We start from the raw sequence: 20942 nt of genomic DNA on the forward strand, positions 1-20942 counted from the left end.
GCGTCGCGGTCATCACGCACGTCGCGTCGCGGTCATCACGCACGCTGGTTTGGCAGATCGGAATGGACTGTTCCCATGAGGATCAGGATCAAGACTGATGTGCATATGGCTGGGTCCAAACTGGGGTGGAATGGTGAGCAAAAGAACGATGGATTTAAGCCAGATCTTTATGACTGGGGGTGAATGTTTGCATTGTGCAGTATTCCGTTTATCATTTGTTCCTTTGCTAATGTCCCAGATGACGCATAGGCTGAAATGTTCCCACCCAGAACTCTCTGTGGAATATAGGTAACTAAAACAAACACCATCACCACGCTCTACACTTACCACGCACTCACCACAGCGACTACTCATTCTCATTCACCGCAATGAAATTTGCCATCACGATACAAACTATGACTGCACATTACTTTGCAACGCATAATATTGCATACACATTTAAGTAGAGATAGAGAAATAAATTAAATCTACTCATCAACACTGCACTTTTCCAAATCCTAAAATCCCTTTACGACCCAAACATTAACCTTCCCTAAAGAAAGCAAACTTCAACTATGCCTCAGCACTACCTAACTCTGAACCCTAAAAGCACGTTATTACCTGCACACACCACCCATTCTTACCCTAAAACCCCTTACTACCCATGTGCACCACCCACAACTGAACCCTAAATCCCTCCTTACTACCCCTATGCACCACCCGCCCCTGAAGCCTAAATCCCTCCTTACTACCCCTATGCACCACCCACCCCTGAACCCTAAATTACTCCATACAATGACACCCATTAAATGCACTGCAGCACGTATTTGTGGAGTACCAGCCTCTCGTATGCATTGCTTTCAGATAGAAAGGCCTTGGTGGTGCCAGACCTCAAAAGTAGTGCGTAGTGTCAGCTGCAGATCTAGCTGCACTGGCGGTGCACCCCTCAACCCTGTGCGTCAACAGGTAGTGGACACCCGACTTCCGGCCTTAAGCAGGTGGATTTATAGTAGGCGCTAAGGCTGTATTTAAAAGTGCACTTAATTGAATACTCAAAGGCAGCAAGCCCCGACTGATGGCAAAGAGCAGTGTCAAACTGAAAGCAGCACACCATTTTTTGATGATAAAACGTGGTCAGCATAAAAGGTTCACACCTTTTAATAACCACTTTCATATGGCCGCGATAGAAAGTTCACATCTCTTAATCATGATGACACCTTCAGATCAAAGGATGCGCATCTTTTAATAATTACAGCCATCAAAGCCGGAATACAAGAAGCACATCTTTTAATAAACATAAGTAGCAAAGCCAGGCTAAGGGATGCACAAATCGTAATAACAACCGGTGGTGACGCAGTGAAACTAAAGGGTACACCTATCAAATAAATACTATCAGCCAGGCCACGCTTCAGGGAGTCAGCATTTTATTAAAGATAGCAGCCCGCCCCAGCGTTGCCTGGGGCAGAAGGGGGCTGGGGGCAGCGGACTTGAAGCACACTGCAGCCCCCCCCTGCTTTGTCACCCCTGGACGGCTCCCGCCCGTCCCTCGGTGCGCACCCGCGGCGCTTGACTTACCTCACCAGCCACTCCTCCCCGCGCTGCTCCTCACCGCTTGTCCGCCATGACGCTCTTCCTGTTGCCTCAACGCCGCTCCTCCCCACGCTCCCGATGTCACGGCCGGCGCTACTTGCAAGGGACTACTTTTTTTTTTTTCAAAATTTTTAAACAACATATATTTTTTATTTTTATGTAGCCTATGTCCTTCTGCTTGCCCTAAGGTTTTCTAAGATGTCTTGGGTGCTCAGATTGGTGGTGTAGTTTTCGAGTTTACCAGGCTCAAAGGTGCAAGTTCTCTCTTTATAATAGTAGTATAGATATATATATATATGTGTGATCAAGGCTCCGCTGAGCCGAAACGTCTGTGACTCTTTCTACCAAATAAAGATCTGTGAAGCACCTCGAGGTCCGTGTCCGGAGTCTGCTTGCTGGCTGTGCGAGCTGCGCGAGCTTGGAGACAAACGGAGTACAGGATATATATATATATATATATCCTCTAAGCATCTCTGCTTGAAAGATCTCTTGCTGAAAACTTGTGCAAATCAAACTAATTCATACCCTAGAACCCAATTGTCAGAGCTGCACATGCTTGGAGACCTACAATCCCAGAACATTTCCAGATGATAATTCCTCTTCTCACATGGCTGATCTACAACTCTTTCCAGGCAAGAAAGAGGAAGAAGAAGAACTTGTGAATGCCCACAAACAACACTACCCATGCCTGGAATGCCCACTTCCTACCCTTGATTGGAATGTGTAGCTGCAGAGCACGACAATAGGCTAATGCCTTCCTGGAATCACTTTATGAGTTCCTGGCAGGTGAAACTGTAGTACATTACTATATGTCAATATTCGTCCAATCAATGAGACAGTGGCATAACAAGGTCACTGTAGGGCCCAAATGCAAGCCTTAAAAATGCCCCCCTTTGTGGAAAAACTGTGATATTTCTGGTGCAGAATGTCCTGCTGGATCCTATCCCCAGGTGCAATTGCACCTGAAGCTCCATTGGTATCTACATCCCTGAATGGAGAGACATTTAAGTGCAGCTGTACTGGATTACTCTACTTTAGATTGTTTGCCAATTTTGTCTCATTATATCACTGTAGGGCCCAAATGCAAGCCTTAAAAATGCCCCCCTTTGTGGAAAAACTGTGATATTTCTGGTGCAGAATGTCCTGCTGGATCCTATCCCCAGGTGCAATTGCACCTGCTGCTCCATTGGTAGCTACATCCCTGAATGGAGAAACATTTAAGTGCAGCTGTACTGGATTACTCTACTTTAGATTGTTTGCCAATTTTGTCTCATTATATTACATTTTAGCTGGTTTAAGTAGAATATTTGTGTACTCCTTTTAAATCTAAACAAATAACACCCCATGAAATGAAATAGACAAAGTACATTTTTGTACATTTGTGTGAAATAAGGAATACTTTGTGTTGTGGGATTTTCTCCAGTATGGGAATCTAATCAATTATCAATGTTTTCATTTCCTGTATGATTATATCTGTTTCTGCTTGAGAGCGAATAAATCACAATTTTCAACAGTTCAAGAGTGCATTTGTGTGATCACTATTTTGAATTGGAAAATGTTATTGACACCATCACAGCACTGATATACTGGATGTTTACCGAAGTGCCAGCATAGCAAAACTGACTTCAGTTACTTTGACCGCTCTCCTCATGATAGCAGAGGAAAGTACCACACATGACCTCTGACTCTGATGGCATCACAGGAAGTTGCTCAATCCAACATGTGGGCCTGATTGATAATACAGGAAGTGGCATCACTCAACATCAACAAAACGTCCAATAATAACATGGTAACAATAATTATACTTAAACAGATAAAAGGTTACTCATTCTACCAGCCATAAATTAACTATGGTCCTTCCATGATATGTAAAAGCTGCAAAGATAATAGACTACGGGCAAGCAAATAAATTGTTGGCTAGCGGAACAGTCATCTTCTTATAAAGTGCCGTCATCATATTCCCAAGTACAGCCTCAAATGCTCCATCTCACCTCAATCCTCATCTTCCAAGACATTGCCTCAACTGCCCAGTTATAGCATCAGAAGGGGACTTTTGTTGGATCTGCCCTCTCTCTGAACCAGTCTGGACACTGACTGCATGGGTGCAGCTCCTGGGTATAAATGTATCTGCCACAAGGTGCAGCTGCCCAGCTCACACCAGGTGCCAGATCCTCTGCACCTTCTTGTAACTACCTGTGGGTGACGGAAACCACAGTGTCTAGTCTAGTAACAGCAGGCTTATCTCAGTGACTGAATTGTTATGCGTTAATACAAAGCCAAGGTATCCAGGTGATTATAATAGTTTGGGTCAACAGTCACAAAAATGGTTAGGGATGTACAGTGCACCCTCCATAATCTGAACTGCTTCCAGTGAATTGTTTAATCACGTTGGCCCATGTGATTGAGATGATGCGCCTTCACTCTAGAAACTGCTACTGTGAATAGAAGCATTGTTCATTTGTATGAATGAAAGCTTTGTACAGTTGTAGATGAAAATATTGCTTACTAGAACATTGAGCTACCAAAATATATTGAGAAAACATAACAAAACTACTCACAGAAAAATATATAAAAACAAATACAATGAATTAGAGGACTAAATTGCCATCATGCAGTACAATAGAACAAAAAATATATAACTCTCTGCCAGAAATATTACAGACCAAAATCATTTTTTATCAAGATATCTCTCATGGGATTCATTGCATTAAAAACTGACAACAAAATATAATAAGGTATAGGTGCTCAGTCCTCAATGGTCACACAGTGGGGTGACTTAGTGAAACAAATGTGTGTTAAGAAAGAAGGGTAAGCATGGCACACAAACAGCAGTGTTGTCGATAATCATCATTATTTTTTACATTGACACCTATAGTCAACAGCGCTTCGATACCACAAGAAATGAGGAATCATCATCAAGACTAAAATATGGAAGGAGTCAGAGGTACATGGAACACCTAAAGAAATCAATAAATGGAGAAAAAGGAGGGCCAATGACTCAAGAGAAAAAACCTAGGAATCAGTACAGAAAGATAAACTTACATAGAGTGTAGCCAGGTAGTCAACATTAAAAGTAGGTATAAACCTAACACATGGGCATGTGGCCTAAAGCGTCTTATAGATTCACTTGCAAAAAATGTCAAACAAGAGCCTGCTAGATGTGTTTTAATTATCATAACAAGTGCCAACAGCACAAGGGAAAAACACGACACACAGGTTGAAAAAAGGGTGACGCAGGAGGAGGCATTTATCACTGTAAAAAGCCCAGTTTGCTGGAAAAGTCTAAAAATAAGGGAACATATTTAATATAATACCCAGCAAAAAAGTAACAAGGAATACATCTAAAGGTGCCAAAGGAAAAGGAACTTACCCACACTATTGATGCAGTAGTTGTGCAAGTCTTGTATAGTTTCCTTCCATTTGTGGATCCCTAAAGATATAGCAGTGATTAGAGGTACAACACTTTTCCCAATTATAGCACAAATTCCACCCTTAAGGCCTGATTATGAGTTGCTCATAATCTTCTGACCCATGAATTAAACCCTGCTTATACATTGGCCGGAATTATGAGTTTGAAGATATTTAACACATCCAATATTTATCAGATACATTAAATACCTCAAGAATTATTAAATTTCAGAGGTCCAAACGTGCTGAAATTGTCCAGGGTAAAACATACAGTAAATACTGTACCATGCAGATTTTGGCGCATTAAACACCAACATCAGCAAGTTGTTCCCCATAAACTCATTATGGGTGTTATGTATTGCACCCAATAAATAAAGTACACTGAGGTATTGTTGTGTATCAGAGGTGATATTTAAAAGCTATACTCATAATCAGGATCTGTGTAGCTTAAATATAACACAGAGTCAGTCTGTGAGATAACAGTGTATTGATTCATCAACCAATCAGATATTAGCTCAAGTGCAGTCAAATTGTCCACTTCATCGAGTACTTTAGTGCAGCAACATTTCTTGTGGACGGATAAATGTATTCCACAAATTCAGATAAGGATAGCATAGAATTGTGAGGAGGGCATGTATCAAATTATCTGATAGTAGAGGCATTTTATCCAGGGTAGTAGGATCTTTAGCTATCTGCACAAAAACCTGAGTACCACAAATCTAGTGTGCAACCACAAATCTATTGTGCTCCTGTTTGATCAGAGATAACATTTGGGTGAAATGGAAACTCAACTTGGAAAAATACTTTTTGGGGAACTCAACTTGGAAAAAGACTGGACAAGTGAGGGCACTTTGTTTCGTCATGGTAACAAGTCACTGTGTTACCCATGAAGATCCTGCCACGTCCTTCTTCATAAACCACTCCATTGACAGCTGAGGATAGATTTCAGGGGCAGCGTTTTTTGATTGGACAAGGGCACAATCATCAAAGGTAACATGGGTTTTATGGTTATCATGTTTAGGAATAAACTGTAATGCAGGTAATGAATTGCACAATGTGCCTCCATTTCAAACAAAATAAGAATAATAGGCGCACACCACCACTGCAATTGGAAGGCTTGTGCAGGTATCACCAGCTTCAACGGAGATTCGGGTCCTACATGTCTTGATCCAAGCCTTGCAGGAAAGTATGTTCTTTATATTTAGAATGATCTTACTGTAACTGGGCAGCGGGCTCTGCGCAGTAAACTTTCTTCCATCCCATGGCCAGCACCCACCAGATACAGCCACCCAATCAGCCAACCAAACAAGATGGCTTACGTCATGCCACACTTTTTTCATAAATACAGAATGTTACTGCCCTATTTATTCAATATAACACTGTGGGAAACTGTAGTTCATTACTAGGGAGTTATTTGAAAGACTACTGCTGGTGTTTTACTATGCATGTGAGAAATAACCCCTTCAGACTGGTCATTCCTAATGGAAATGCTTTAGGTTTTCCAGCCTTGTTCTACATGGGTTCTTGTGTGACACGCTTCAGATTGTTAGCGATATGGATGTTCATTTGAACTCTGGCAAAGCTGTAGTATAACATTGGGGAGTTGAGAGAGCAGGGAGAGCAAACCACTATACCCCTAAGCCAAAACAAACAAAAATGTACCTTAATTCGATCTCCCACATTCATCTGGTCCAGAAAGGGTGTTAAAACTCAAATCCACAAAGCAATGTGTCCATGCATTAAGACCGCTGCTTAAGCATCAGAATCAATACAATCTAATTGGATTAAATATTTTCAATTTAAAAATAATTTGTGCTCACTCAATCAATCAATCAAACACACTTTATTTGGTTTTCACATATCAAACCATAAACGTATTATAAAATGCCGTAAATGATAAAAAGGATAAAATATTTTAACAGACGTCACATTGAAGACAATACGACCCTAGAAATTCTTATACAATGCATACAATCTGTTATAATGCATATATCATAAATCATGAAAGATAAAAAGACAGTCAAAAGGATGATTCTAGAAGCCTCCTCTAGACTATATATATTGGCAGAGTGGCTCAAATAATAAAAATATGCCCTTACAGCTACAAACATTTAATCAAGGCAAGCTCTGAGCTTCACTGCAGATTTTAAGAAATTAAGAACAAAAAAAATATAATTCTTATGCAATAATTGTAAATGAATAAAAGCTGGGCGCACCTGCTTAAATTTTAACTTCATTAGGACAGGAATAATAAAAGTTATCCGGGGAGCTGTATAATAATTACAGAATATGTGGAGACTCACCGTCGCAACCACAGGATTCAAAAATCTGGCCTCTGCTACTCACCCTTGGTAGGCCCAACAGGAGGTGAAATAAGTCCAATCGGAACCTAGTTAATAGAAAATGTTCATAGGTGCTAAAGGCTCCCAGAAGATATGATTCAATCATGTGGGTTGTTCTTAGAATTATGAATTTACGTACACTAGGTTTCCTCAGTTCCAGCGTTTCCCTCTCCATTTTCCTTAGGTCGCAAAAGGACTCCCTGACCCAGCCCACATCGCTCTTAATCACCTATTCTCATTTTGTAAAACGTTTTACTCTTTCCAAACTTTCAAAATTACTTTTGATGTATATGAGCCAGGGAATGTAATGGCCCTGATCAAGGGACATACATTCCTTCAGGATTAAACGACTCAAAGTTGTACCCTCATTCAGCCAAATCTTTAGCCAAAATGTTAAAGGGCGTAAAGGCCAGTAAATCACAAAGATAGGGCAACCCCAGTTCTTCATGAGCCACCATCTTTGACATTTCTCGAGGCACACCCAGTAAACTCTTCAGGAAGGAGTTCTCAACTACTTGTAACTCATTTGTGGAAACATAACCCCATATTTCACTACCGTAAGCTGCTGTAGCGACTCTCTTGGCCTGGTACATCTTTAAAAGTGCAGCAATCAGTTTTCTGCCTAATTTGGAGCAAAATTTAAAACAGCCGTATTTGACACACCATGTCTCCCCTTTTACTCTGTTTTAATGGGCCCCAGTTCATTTTGATCATCCATTAGGACTCCCAAGTATGACAAAATGTCAGTTTGATGTACTTGAGCAGATCCAACCATGAATTGAAAAACCTTTTTCGGGCAAAGTCTCACCTGCATCACATATGATTTAGAATCATTTATGGTCAAGTCCAAATTTGCCATGAAAGAGCAAAAGGAATTGAGCAATGCTTGTAACCCCCTTGCGGTCCTAGATTAAAGTACTGCATCATCTGCATATAATAAAACAGGCAGAGCACGTCTGCCTAACTGCGGATAATCTACCATTGTTCTCACTCAATAACTTAGTTGCAGACAAATTAAAAGTTAAAGCGTTTTAATCACAACATTTGAAAACAAGCAATACATATTCAATGCTATAAAAGCTCTCAAAGCCAGATTTATATAGATTAAGTAAAAATCGGAAAATATTCCCAATGTACAGCTAAAAAAAAAGGCCATCATCCATAGTAGAACAAGAAAATATTCTGGCTCAACCCAAAATTCAAGGTTTTTTGTTTGTACAATACTTGCATGCGAAATAAGAAATTTGAAAGAATCATTGTGGGGTGAGCAAACGCATAGTTTCTCCCCCAAATCAGCTGAGCACTAAAATAATGCCATTACCTTAACACCTAAGCATTGTCCCGTTTTCTTGAATAATTATTGAGCATCCTCTATGCTAATTCCATCCGGAGTATCTGAACAAAAAAGTTACTTTTACAATGTCACGCTGCTTGAATTAATAAATTTCATTGAAGTAGCAGAAGACATCATAATATGTTTATAGTTACATCTGAGTTAGAAAAGTTCACCTTGAATAGAAAAATAACAGAAGTGAAAAATATTCTAATGCAGGCTAGCTTAACTGTCTTTTGCAGAACTTGCAGGGAATAGATGTGCATGAGGGGAAAGTACTTACATAGTGACAAATGTGGCTTGCATCTTAATTAAAATTACGTTTTGCACAGAAATGGGGCCTAACTAAAATACATCATAATATACACTTTAACAAATCATAGGAAATCCATTTAAAAATCAATTATATGAAATCCATGTGTGTATGTGAAATTGTGTGTGTAAATGCACATTGCACATTGTTAATGATTGTTAGACCTGTCTGCCTCTGGGTAGTCCCTCCAATTATTTATTTTGTCCCCTTTTTGCCCCTCATACCTTTTAATTTTTATGTCCACTGGCTACTTTTTTTTTGGTGTTGGACCGGGGGTTAGATGCTCTTTTTGCCCTCATACTTTTTCACCAAAGGCCCAGGAGCCTTTTCTGACTAGAATTGTGGAACCCACAAAATGGACGCCAATAACTGCCATAACTGCCACACCTGTAGCTTGACCCATAGGGGAGAATAGGAGCCTCTAGAACCTTCTGGTCCCTTCTAGGCCTCTGAGGGTGAGCCTATATAAGGCCAGAACCAGGGCGGCCATTTTAGAGCTAGTCAGAGAAGGGTGGAGTGGGTCTGGTCAGGAGTGAGGTGACTAGTGAGGAGGAGCACGCACTGAGAGGGGAGAGATTGACCTATAGGCGGACTATCCTTCCAGGCTGACGTGTCCCCTTGCCTGTCTACTAAGCCCTGCCTCTATGGAAAACCCCCCTGCCCCCAGCGTGTAACTCTGCCTGCCCCGGAGTATCCAACCAGGAGTGGGGTGAAGCTAAGTCTGGCGTGTCACCGCCTCGAGGTATCGACTGGACCTCGCTGTTAAGTGGAGGGAAGCTTCATGACTAAACTGTGAGGTCATCCCCCACCCAATGGAGGCGCTGTGAGAGGTCGCGACCATCGTTCTGCTGTTATCGCACAGAGAGACGCTTACCGCACAGCTGTTCTGTTCAGGGGTCGGAGCGACTCTCGGGGAGGACCCCCGTGACGCAGGGAGGAGCATTGAGGCGTCAGAGGAGGTCGGCTTCCGGAGGTTCCCAGTGACGCGGGTGAGGGCGTGGAAGCGTCGGAGGAGATCAGCTGCCGGACGACCCCAGGGACGCGTAAGAGAGCGTGGAAGCGCCGGAAGCGGACGACTGTAGGCGGAGCCCTGAGGGAGGAGTCGGCGAGGAGGAGTGCATGGAACCCGCCCAATGCTGGAGCAGGAGCGGCTCCGTGGAGCGCCTGCCGGTCTGCTGGAGCACGGTGTGACACACTCAGAAGGGCGCCTGCTCTCCTGACAGGAGAGAGAGCAGGGAAACCCTTTCCTTATCGAAGGACACACCCGAAGAGGAAGGGGGCGGTCGTTGACCAGGACATAAGTACTACGCAGCCAAGTAAGCTGGGAAGGTGAGGGGAGGGAGAAGCAGGACAAACCCAACGTCTGCTGGTAAAGGAGGACTGGGCAGCACTACATCCTTCCTAAGCTAATAGCCCTGAAACAGTACAGCACTGGCTGGTTCCAGCGTTCATGAGGGAATAGGGGGCCTGCTGGGAAGAAGTTCCTTAATAAGCCAGCTGAGTTAACTTAGTCGCTAGTGGGGAATCTTCTGGGCAAGGTTTCACCTGTGTAAAACTTAGATTCTCCTTCTGTTGAGGGGATTGGTCGTGACAGAAGCCAATGTAGGTTAAATTGCCCATTCTCTCTCAGCCACTGTGGTATGAAACCTTCCTCATCTAGTACTGGAGAGGGGGTTACCTGTCTGATGGGGTTGTCTAGAAAATCAATAACCTGAAGTCATCTGGGGAATAGTTATGCCAATCTGTTTTCCCTGGAATGCAATGTATGTGGGAAGGATTTAATTATCTGGCAAAAGCATAATTTCAAAAGGAGATTTTAAAAGTGCTTATTGGAGAGCTTTACTGATGCAAATGATCTGTTGAAAGATGTAAATGTCTACCTGTACTATGTAGAGAAGAAATGAGATATTGAGAACTTAATTACATTTGAGTGGATATTGGAAAACAAAGAAGCTAAGAGAACTTTTATAAAACAGTTCGTATTTTTCCACAAAAATTGGTGTAGTGTCGTTTTTGAGTGGAATTGCATTGAGTTACTGCTGGGTGGTGTGCAAACTTTACACTTGTGTTTCTGGAATCTGACTGTCTTACCCTAGGCCAGGCTACCCTAGGTGGCTTAGCAACACTAAGTCCAACATATTGGTGTCTAGCGGTGGGGTGAGAACTGTGGTTGCGATTACTCTGCAGTAACTAAGTGTAATCCACTGACCTACACCTGGAGTTTTCTCCTGGCGGACTTCCTAATTACTACTTTTGTTTTTTCCAAATTCATTCCTGGTGGTGGGTGGAGGTAGCTTCAGATTGCCCCTTGTAAATCTATTCTTTTTGTGTGCTTGTCCCTAAATTGCCTTTAGCAAAATGGAATTTGCGTTGGAAGAACTGGACACTTATTCTGTGGCCCAGCTTAAGGACTTTTGTCAACAAATGGGAGTGTTCTTTAACCCCTTCCATGCTGGTGACGAACCCCAGCCGTCACGCTCTGCGGCGCTCGTGTGCTGATGACGGCTGGGGTTCGTCACGGCCCGCCCTGTTCTTTTGTTTACCGCACAGCGGCGGAAACGGCCCAGCATGGAAGGGGTTAAGCGTGGTGCCAAGAAGGGGGAACTCCAGACCAGTTTGTGGGCTTGGGTGGAAGCACATAGAGAAGGGAAGGAGGAGGAAGAGGGGACAGACCGGGACACGGTCATAGAGGTTGAGGGATTGTTCCATCCTGAGGTGGGAAACCTACTCCCAGGACCAATGACCTACTCTAGGAGGGGCAGTAGTGTCTCCGGAGGAAGCTTGACCGAAGCGGAACTCACAGACCGGAGGGAAAAAAGGCAACTGAAGTGGGAGTTAGCCAGGTTAGAACAGGAGAGGGAAGAGCGGAGGATGGCTCATGAATTTAAACTAAAAGAGCTAGAACTCCAGGCCTTGCAATTAGGACCCTCCCCTACTCCAAATGGTGGCAGCGAAACCAAAGAACCAACCAGGGAGTCCAGACCCTACCTGCCTTAAGACATAGTTGCCAGCTATAGTCAGGGGGACGATATAGCCAAATGGCTGGCTGCCTATGAGGTCTCCTTAAGGGCCATGGGATCCAGGAGATTGGGGGGTGGGTTGTACAAATATATGCCTCCTACTGGTCGGGACACGTTGTTAGCCTTAGAACCAAAGGAGCAGACCAACTACCCCACCATGAAGTTAGCATTAATCAGGAAGTTTGGGCTAACCCCGGAAAGTATCGCCAAAAGTTCAGGGGGAGCCACAAGTTAAGCACCCAGAACTGGGTGGATTTCCTGGACTATGCAAGGAAGGCATTGGAGGGCTGGGTACAGGGCAGCGAGGTGAAGGACTATGAGGGGTTGTATGACCCTTTTTCTTAAAGAGCATCTACTCGAGAAATGTTTTCCCGAGCTGCGCCAACACCTGGTGGACAGCAAGCTGACCAACCCCCGGAAGCTTGCAGAGGAGGCGGACATCTGGGCAAGTACCCGGGTGTCCTCAAAGGGGACTGGAGGGGATTCCCAAAGGGCCGGACAGGGCGCCCCCCAGAAGAAGGAGGGGGGAGATAAAAAGCGGGAGTTCTCTAAAGGTCCCCAAAACAGTTTCCAGGGAAAGGGAACAGGTTTCACCCCTAAGGCTAACCCGCCCAGAAACCCTCATCCTGGCCAGAGCCAGCAGCCAAGGGTTGTCCACTGCTTCGAATGTGGTGGTGTTGGACATTATAAGGGAGATGTCAAATGCCAAAAGAGACCACCCCCTCCCACCGGAGGAAAAGCCCCGGGAGTAGCTAGTGTAGCGCTCGGGGAGGAGTTGCCCTTAGATAAGGGGGGTGAGTGGGCGGGTGTCACCTTAGTGTCCCTGGGAGAACGGGAGATGGTTCCTAAGATCCAGGTGCCCCCAAATACTACCAAGTATGGGCAATGGATCACCATCAATGGCCAGAGAGGGGAGGCTCTGAGAGTTACAGGAGCCAGTATGTCTATGGTGAGAAGTCAACTGGTGTCTCCAGAGCAGATGATTCCCAATGTACTCCACCCCGCCACGACGGCTGACGGCAGAATAGGCCACTACCCTGTGGCCGAGGTTTCCTTTGATTGGGAAGGGGTTGCAGGTTCACTTCGAGTTGCCGTAAGCCCTGCCGTGCCAGTTGATTGTCTGTTGGGGAATGACATGGAGCACAATGCTTGGAGAGAGGTGGAATACCGAACGCATTCAGAGATGCTGGGTACACCTGACTGGGCCTGTGTAAGCACAAGGTCTGCGACTGCCCGGAGAGGGAGTTCGCCCGGGTTGGAGCCTGGAACAATGGCCCAACTCGCTGCCAAAAAGGAGGAGTTCTGTAAGGGCCAGGAGGAGTGCCCTACCCTTGAGGGACTGAGGCGACAGGTCGAACCCCAGGCAGCAGGGAATGTTGCGGGACACTACCACATTTACTGGGAGGACGGACTCCTCTACAGTGAACCCAAGGTACCCTTACCTGGTTCATCAAGGGCCTTGGTAGTCCCGCAACGGTACCGAGCCTTTCTGCTGGAATTGGCTCACGAAATACCCTTGGCAGGACACTTAGGTCAGGACAAGACCTTTGCTCGGCTTGTCCCCCACTTTTACTGGCCTCAGATGAAAGTGGCGTCTTACACCTACTGTCGGACATGTGTATCCTGCCAAGCCAGTGGGAAAACAGGGGTGAAGCTGAAAGCTCCCCTGGAACCACTTCCTGTTGTTAGCACCCCCTTTGAAAGGGTGGGCATCGACATTGTGGGGCCATTGGATCCACCAACAACGGCTGGTCACAGGTTTATCCTGGTTTTGGTGGATCATGCCACACGGTACCCAGAGGCAATTCCTCTGAGGACTGTCACTGCACCTGTGGTGGCTAGGGCCCTGATGGGGATCTTTACCCGAGTGAGTTTCCCCAAAGAAGTTGTGTCCGACAGGGGGACCAACTTTATGTCAGCATACATGCGGGCAATGTGGAAGGAGTGTGGAGTGACCTACCGGTTCACCACTCCTTATCACCCCCAGTCAAATAGACTGGTAGAAAGGTTCAACAAGACCTTGAAGGGCATGATCAGAAGTCTGCCTGAAAGCCTGCGGAGGAAGTGGGACGTCCTCCTACCCTGTTTGCTATTTTCCTACAGGGAAGTGCTACAGAAGGGAGTGGGCTTCAGCCCCTTTGAGCTTCTGTATGGGCACCCTGCACGCGGTCCTCTCAGCCTGGTGAAGGATGGATGGGAAAAGTCTCCCAGGAAGCCTCCACAGGATGTGGTGAGCTATATGCTGGCCTTTAGGAGCCAAATGGCGAAGTTGTGGAAGCAAGCTTCTGACAACTTGGAGGCCAGCCAGGCAGTACTTAAGGAGTGGTATGACCACAACGCTCACCTGGTGGAGTTGGAGCCTGGCCAGAAAGTGTGGGTGATGGAGCCTGGAGAGCTACGTGCCCTCCAGGATCGCTGGACAGGCCCCTTTGAGGTGGTAGAAAAGAAGGGTAAGGCCACATACCTGGAGGACCTTAAGACCCCTCGACAGCCCCTACGGGTGCTACATGCTAACCGCCTCAAACCCCACCATGAGAGGCCCGAGGTCATCTTAATGATGGTGACTGATGGAGGAGAGGAAGCGGAAATCGAACCTCTCCCAGACTTGTTTTCGTCTCAGGAAAAGGATGGGTCGGTGGAGGGAGTGATTCTCTCCCCATCCCTGACTCCTGAACAGCGTGAGGACTGCCGCCAGATACTGGAGCAGCACTCTACGTTGTTCTCCCTTGTCCCGGGAAGGACTCACCTGTGTACCCATGATGTGGACACAGGGGACAGCCCACCAGTGAAGTCAAAGACCTACCGGCTGTACGACAAGGTGAAGGCTAGCATTCATGGTGAGGTTACCAAGATGCTAGAGCTAGGAGTTATAGAACCTTCCAGTAGCCCCTGGTCCAGTCCGGTGGTTCTAGTGCCAAAAGCAGCTCCAACAGGCACCACTCCAGAACTGAGGTTCTGTGTGGATTACCGGGGACTGAACTCAGTTACCAAAACTGATGCTCATCCGATCCCTAGGGCCGATGAATTAATCGACCGGCTGGGAGCTGCCCAATACTTGAGTACCTTTGACCTCACTTCAGGGTACTGGCAGATCTCCCTAACAGATGGAGCAAAGGAAAGGTCAGCCTTCTCCACGCCTGAGGGACACTTCCAATTCTGTGTGATGCCCTTTGGGCTCAAGAATGCCCCTGCCACTTTTCAGCGGCTGGTGACTCAGGTCCTCTCCGGAATGGAGGGTTTCTCCGCTGCTTACCTGGATGACATTGCTGTCTTCAGCAGCAGTTGGGAGGACCATTTGCAACATTTGCAAGCAGTTCTCCAGGCCCTGAAACAAGCTGGCTTGACAATCAAGGCCAGCAAATGTCAGATTGGGCAGGGGTCGGTTGTGTACCTAGGCCACTTGGTGGGTAGGGGAACAGTGCAGCCCCTCCAGGCAAAGATTGTGGCAATCATGGCCTGGGAGCCCCCGAAGACCCAGACTGAGGTCCGAGCTTTCCTGGGCCTCACAGGCTACTACCGTCGCTTTGTGAAGGGGTATGGCACTATTGTAGCGCCCCTCACAGAGCTTACCTCAAAGAAACAACCTCGACGGGTAGTTTGGACAGAGGCTTGTCAGCAAGCCTTTGAGAAATTGAAGCGGGCAATGTGTGCAGCACCGGTCCTGAGGGCCCCAGACTTCTCCAAGGAGTTCATTGTCCAGACGGATGCATCAGAACGTGGCATTGGGGCAGTGTTATCGTAACTCAATGAAGAGGGTCTGGATCAGCCTGTAGTTTTCCTATCCAGGAGACTGCTTCCCCGGGAACAGAAGTGGAGTGCAATTGAGAGGGAAGCTTTTGCGGTGGTGTGGGCTCTGAAGAAGTTGCGGCCATACCTGTTTGGCTCGCACTTCCTGGTTCAGACTGACCACGCCCCCTTCGTTGGCTGATGCAGATGAAGGGGGAAAATCCCAAGTTGCTGAGATGGTCCATCTCCCTACAGGGAATGGACTTCCGGGTGGAACATCGGCCTGGAGTGGACCACGCCAATGCAGACGGTCTCACCAGGTATTTCCACCTTAGTGATGAGGACTCCCAAGGGGTTGGGTAGCTCTCCCCACTTTCAGCAGGGGGGGACGCGTGTTAGACCTGTCTGCCTCTGGGTAGTCCCTCCAATTTATTATTTATTTTGTCCCCTTTTTGCCCCTCATACCTTTTAATTGTTATGTCCACTGGTGACTTTTTTTTGGTGTTGGACCGGGGGTTAGATGCTCTTTTTGCTCTCATAGTTTTTCACCAAAGGCCCAGGAGCCTTTTCTGACTAGAATTGTGGAACCCACAAAATGGACGCCAATAACTGCCATAACTGCCACACCTGTAGTTTGACCCATAGGGGATAATAGGAGCCTCTAGAACCTTCTGGTCCCTTCTGGACCTCTGAGGGTCAGCCTATATATGGCCAGAACCAGGGCAGCCATTTTAGAGCTGGTCAGAGAAGGGTGGAGTGGGTCTGGTCAGGAGTGAGGCGACTAGTGAGGAGGAGCACGCACTGAGAGGGGAGAGATTGACCTATAGGCAGACTATCCTTCCAGGCAGACATGTCCCCTTGCCTGTCTACTAAGCCCTGCCTCTATGGAAAACCCCCCTGCCCCCAGCGTGTAACTCTGCCTGCCCCGGAGTATCCAACCAGGAGTGGGGTGAAGCTAAGTCTGGCGTGTCACCGCCTCGAGGTATCGACTGGACCTCGCTGTTAAGTGGAGGGAAGCTTCATGACTAAACTGTGAGGTCATCCCCCACCCAATGGAGGCGCTGTGAGAGGTCGCGACCATCATTCTGCTGTTATCGCACAGAGAGACGCTTACCACACAGCTGTTCTGTTCAGCGGTCGGAGCGACTCTCGGGGAGGACCCCCGTGACGCAGGGAGAAGCATTGAGGCGTCGGAGGAGGTCGGCTGCCGGAGGTTCCCAGTGACGCGGGTGAGGGCGTGGAAGCGTCGGAGGAGATCAGCTGCCGGACGACCCCAGGGACGCGTAAGAGAGTGTGGAAGTGCCGGAAGCGGACGACTGTAGGCGGAGCCCTGAGGGAGGAGTCGGCGAGGAGGAGTGCACGGAACCCGCCCAACGCTGGACCAGGAGCGGCTCCGTGGAGTGCCTGCCGGTCTGCTGGAGCGCCGTGTGACACACTCAGAAGAGCGCCTGCTCTCCTGACAGGAGAGAGAGCAGGGAAACCCTTTCCTTATCGAAGGACACACCCGAAGAGGAAGGGGGCGGTCGTTGACCAGGACATAAGTACTACGCAGCCAAGTAAGCTGGGAAGGTGAGGGGAGGGAGAAGCAGGACAAACCCAACGTCTGCCGGTAAAGGAGGACTGGGCAGCACTACATCCTTCCTAAGCTAATAGCCCTGAAACAGTACAGCACTGGCTGGTTCCAGCGTTCATGAGGGAATAGGGGGCCTGCTGGGAAGAAGTTCCTTAATAAGCCAGCTGAGTTAACTTAGTCGCTAGTGGGGAATCTTCTGGGCAAGGTTTCACCTGTGTAAAACTTAGATTCTCCTTCTGTTGAGGGGATTGGTCGTGACAGAAGTCAATGTAGGTTGAATTGCCCATTCTCTCTCAGCCACTGTGGTATGAAACCTTCCTCATCTAGTACTGGAGAGGGGGTTCCCTGTCTGATGGGGTTGTCTAGAAAATCAATAACCTGAAGTCATCTGGGGAATAGTTATGCCAATCTGTTTTCCCTGGAATGCAATGTATGTGGGAAGGATTTAATTATCTGGCAAAAGCATAATTTCAAGAGGAGGTTTTAAAAGTGCTTATTGGAGAGCTTTACTGATGCAAATGATCTGTTGAAAGATGTAAATGTCTACCTGTACTATGTAGAGAAGAAATGAGATATTGAGAACTTAATTACATTTGAGTGGATATTGGAAAACAAAGAAGCTAAGAGAACTTTTATAAAACAGGTCGTATTTTTCCACAAAACTTGGTGTAGTGTCGTTTTTGAGTGGAATTGCATTGAGTTACTGCTGGGTGGTGTGCAAACTTTACACTTGTGTTTCTGGAATCTGACTGTCTTACCCTAGGCCAGGATACCCTAGGTGGCTTAGCAACACTAAGTCCAACAATGATGCACAAAAATATAAATCCATAACATTTTTCACAGAGTTAACTGACCTATTGCTCCTAGTGTTGAAAGTGCATGTTTCAGTCTGCATGTCAGAATGTTTTACTGACATGAATGGGAAAGATATTTGAGAACTCATAGAAAACATGTTCTAATTTTAACCTTAAAGCACTCAAACCATCATTTCTACAAACAAAAACAAACACCCTTATTTTGTTTATTTCTAAAAGTAATGCTTCATGTTTTACAGCTTTGATTCCATTAAGATGGCTATAGGTGTATGTTGGGATCTGGTTTGGGTGGTGTTCACAAAAGGAAATCACCCTTCTGCAATATTTTGTTAACAACACTAGTCTGACCTTTTTAGCTGATTCTGGTTCTCCTTTTACTTTAATTAATGCTGCAGATTTTGACACATTAAGTAATGTGCAACTTGGGGAATCTTGTATAAAAATCTTTGCATATGGTGGGAAGCGGGTTGAAGTTTTAGGGAAGTTTGTTGCTAATCTCAAATTTCATTCTGATCTTGCTTCCAGTATCATATTTGTGGTCAAGGAGGGGGCCAACCTTTTAGGGTGGGATGATCAAGGTAATTTAAACATTGTTTTGGATCCCAATCATCCTGACATGGTGATTTTTCGTAGCAAATTTTATAATTCGGCTCCTATTTCTCCTTCCCACATCATAACTCGACTCCCTGGTGTCAAATGGGAACGTATGTTTCCTGAAGTTTTTGATGGGAAGCTCGGGAAACTTATTGGTTTCCAACATCAGATTGTTCTCAAGAACGATGCTAAAGCTGTTGCGCATAAGGTTCGGAAGGTACCTTTGCGGCTTCGCCTTGAACTCAAAATAGAATTGGAACGTTTATGTGTGGCTTGTGTAATCGAACCTATTGAGGGTTCGGAGTGGCTGGCACCAATTGTTTTAGCTCGGAAATCAGACAATTGTCTGAGAATGTGTGTTGATTTACGTGACCTTAACGCCAACATCTGGGTTGACCGTCAACCCCTCCCTAATATTAATGAATTATTGACCACCTTAGACAGTGCTAGATTCTTTACTTCCCTCGATATTTCTTCTGCGTACCATCAGATTGAGCTTTGTAAAGAATCTAGGCATTTGACCTCCTTTGTTACTCCTGAAGGCGCTTATCGCTACATCCGTATGCCCTTCGGCCTTGCATCAGCTTCGGCTGTTATCCAACGTTTAATGAAAAACTTATTTAAGGATATTCCTGGGGTTGTATTCTTTCAGGATGACATTCTCATATATTGGAAGACTGAACTTGAACATGATGAGAGGGTCAAACATGTTTTGAGCATAATTAAGTCTAGTGGTTTAACATTGAGGGCTGACAAATGTAAGTTCATGCAGGATGGTGTTGATTATTTAGGTCACCACATTTCTCACATAGGTATCGAACCCAAGCTTAAGATTATGGATGCAATTCAAAACGCACCCATGCCTATCAATAAGGATCAGCTTCGGTCATTTTTGGGGTTAGTGGAATATTATTCCAAATTTGTCAACAACTTTTCCACTAAAACTGCTTCTATGCGCAATTTGTTGAAAAAAAATATCAAATTTGTATGGGATGATGATTGTCAGAAAAATTTTGTGTCGATTAAGAATGAAATTGTACAAGCTAGTCCGCCTAAATTGTTCAATATCAATGACTTATGCATTATTTCAACCGATGCTAGCAATGTGGGTCTAGGTGCGGTTCTTCTTCAAAGAAGAAATGATGGTCGTGAAGAAACTATTGCTTTCACTTCTAGGACACTGAGGGATGCTGAAGGCACTTATTCAACTATTGAAAAGGAGGCTTTGGGTTTGTGGTGGGGTGTGCAGCACTTCAGGAACTTTTTATGGGGAAATGAATTCATACTGAGAACCGATCACAAACCGGTAATTGACTTATTTACTACTAAAGGTGGTGGTAGAGCTACACCGCGTGTTGCCAAATGGCAGTTCAGATTGCAAGAGTTCCACTATCGTCTTGAGTATGTGCCCGGTGTTAAAAATCATGTTTCTGATTGTTTGTCTAGATTGCCCCTTTGTTCTGAGAATGATGTTTTGGAGTGCGATGATTTGGAGATGGTGTGGGCTGTGTGTTCTTTACGTGACACTGTTGGTTGTGCTCTTTCTGAGCAAGAGTGGTTGGATGGTGTAACTGGAGATAACGTGATTTTGAAGGCAATTGACTGTTTATCTGGTGTGTGGCCGTGTGACAAGGATTGTTCTCCTGAATTAGTTCCTTTTAAAAGGATTAAAAATGAATTGTCTGTTGTAGATGGCATATTACGTAAGGGTGGTTTACTCGTGGTTCCTCTTTCCATTCCGAACAGAATTCTTGATCTGGCTCATGAGGGCCATCCTGGCATTCGTGCTATGAAGCGTAGGGTTAGACAAGATTTTTGGTGGCCAGCATTGGATAAAGATGTTGAACATTTTGTGCGCGATTGTTATACATGTGTCACAAGTGACAAGTCTCAGGTGACAAGACCTTCTCCTGTTGAACCTATTCTAGTAAAGAATTTGCCTTGGTCGAAACTGGCTTTTGACATTGCTGGTCCTTTTGGCCTCATTGGTTGTTCTCCCAAGTTTGCCCTTGTTCTTATTGATTACATGTCTAAGTGGCCTGAGGTTAGGTTTGTTGATAATGCCAACTCTTCATCTATCATTAGTTTCTTTCTTGATGTTTTTCTTAGGGAGGGTTTTCCAGAAGAGCTGGTCTCTGACAACGGCACTCAGTTGACCTCTTTTGAGATGCAAGGGTTTTTTAAGGATGCGGGTATCAGGCATGTTTGTACGTCACTTTATCACCCACGTAGCAATGGTTTGGTTGAGC

Source organism: Lissotriton vulgaris, chromosome 7 (assembly GCF_964263255.1).
Source record: "Lissotriton vulgaris chromosome 7, aLisVul1.2, whole genome shotgun sequence".
Lineage (NCBI taxonomy): Eukaryota > Metazoa > Chordata > Amphibia > Caudata > Salamandridae > Lissotriton > Lissotriton vulgaris.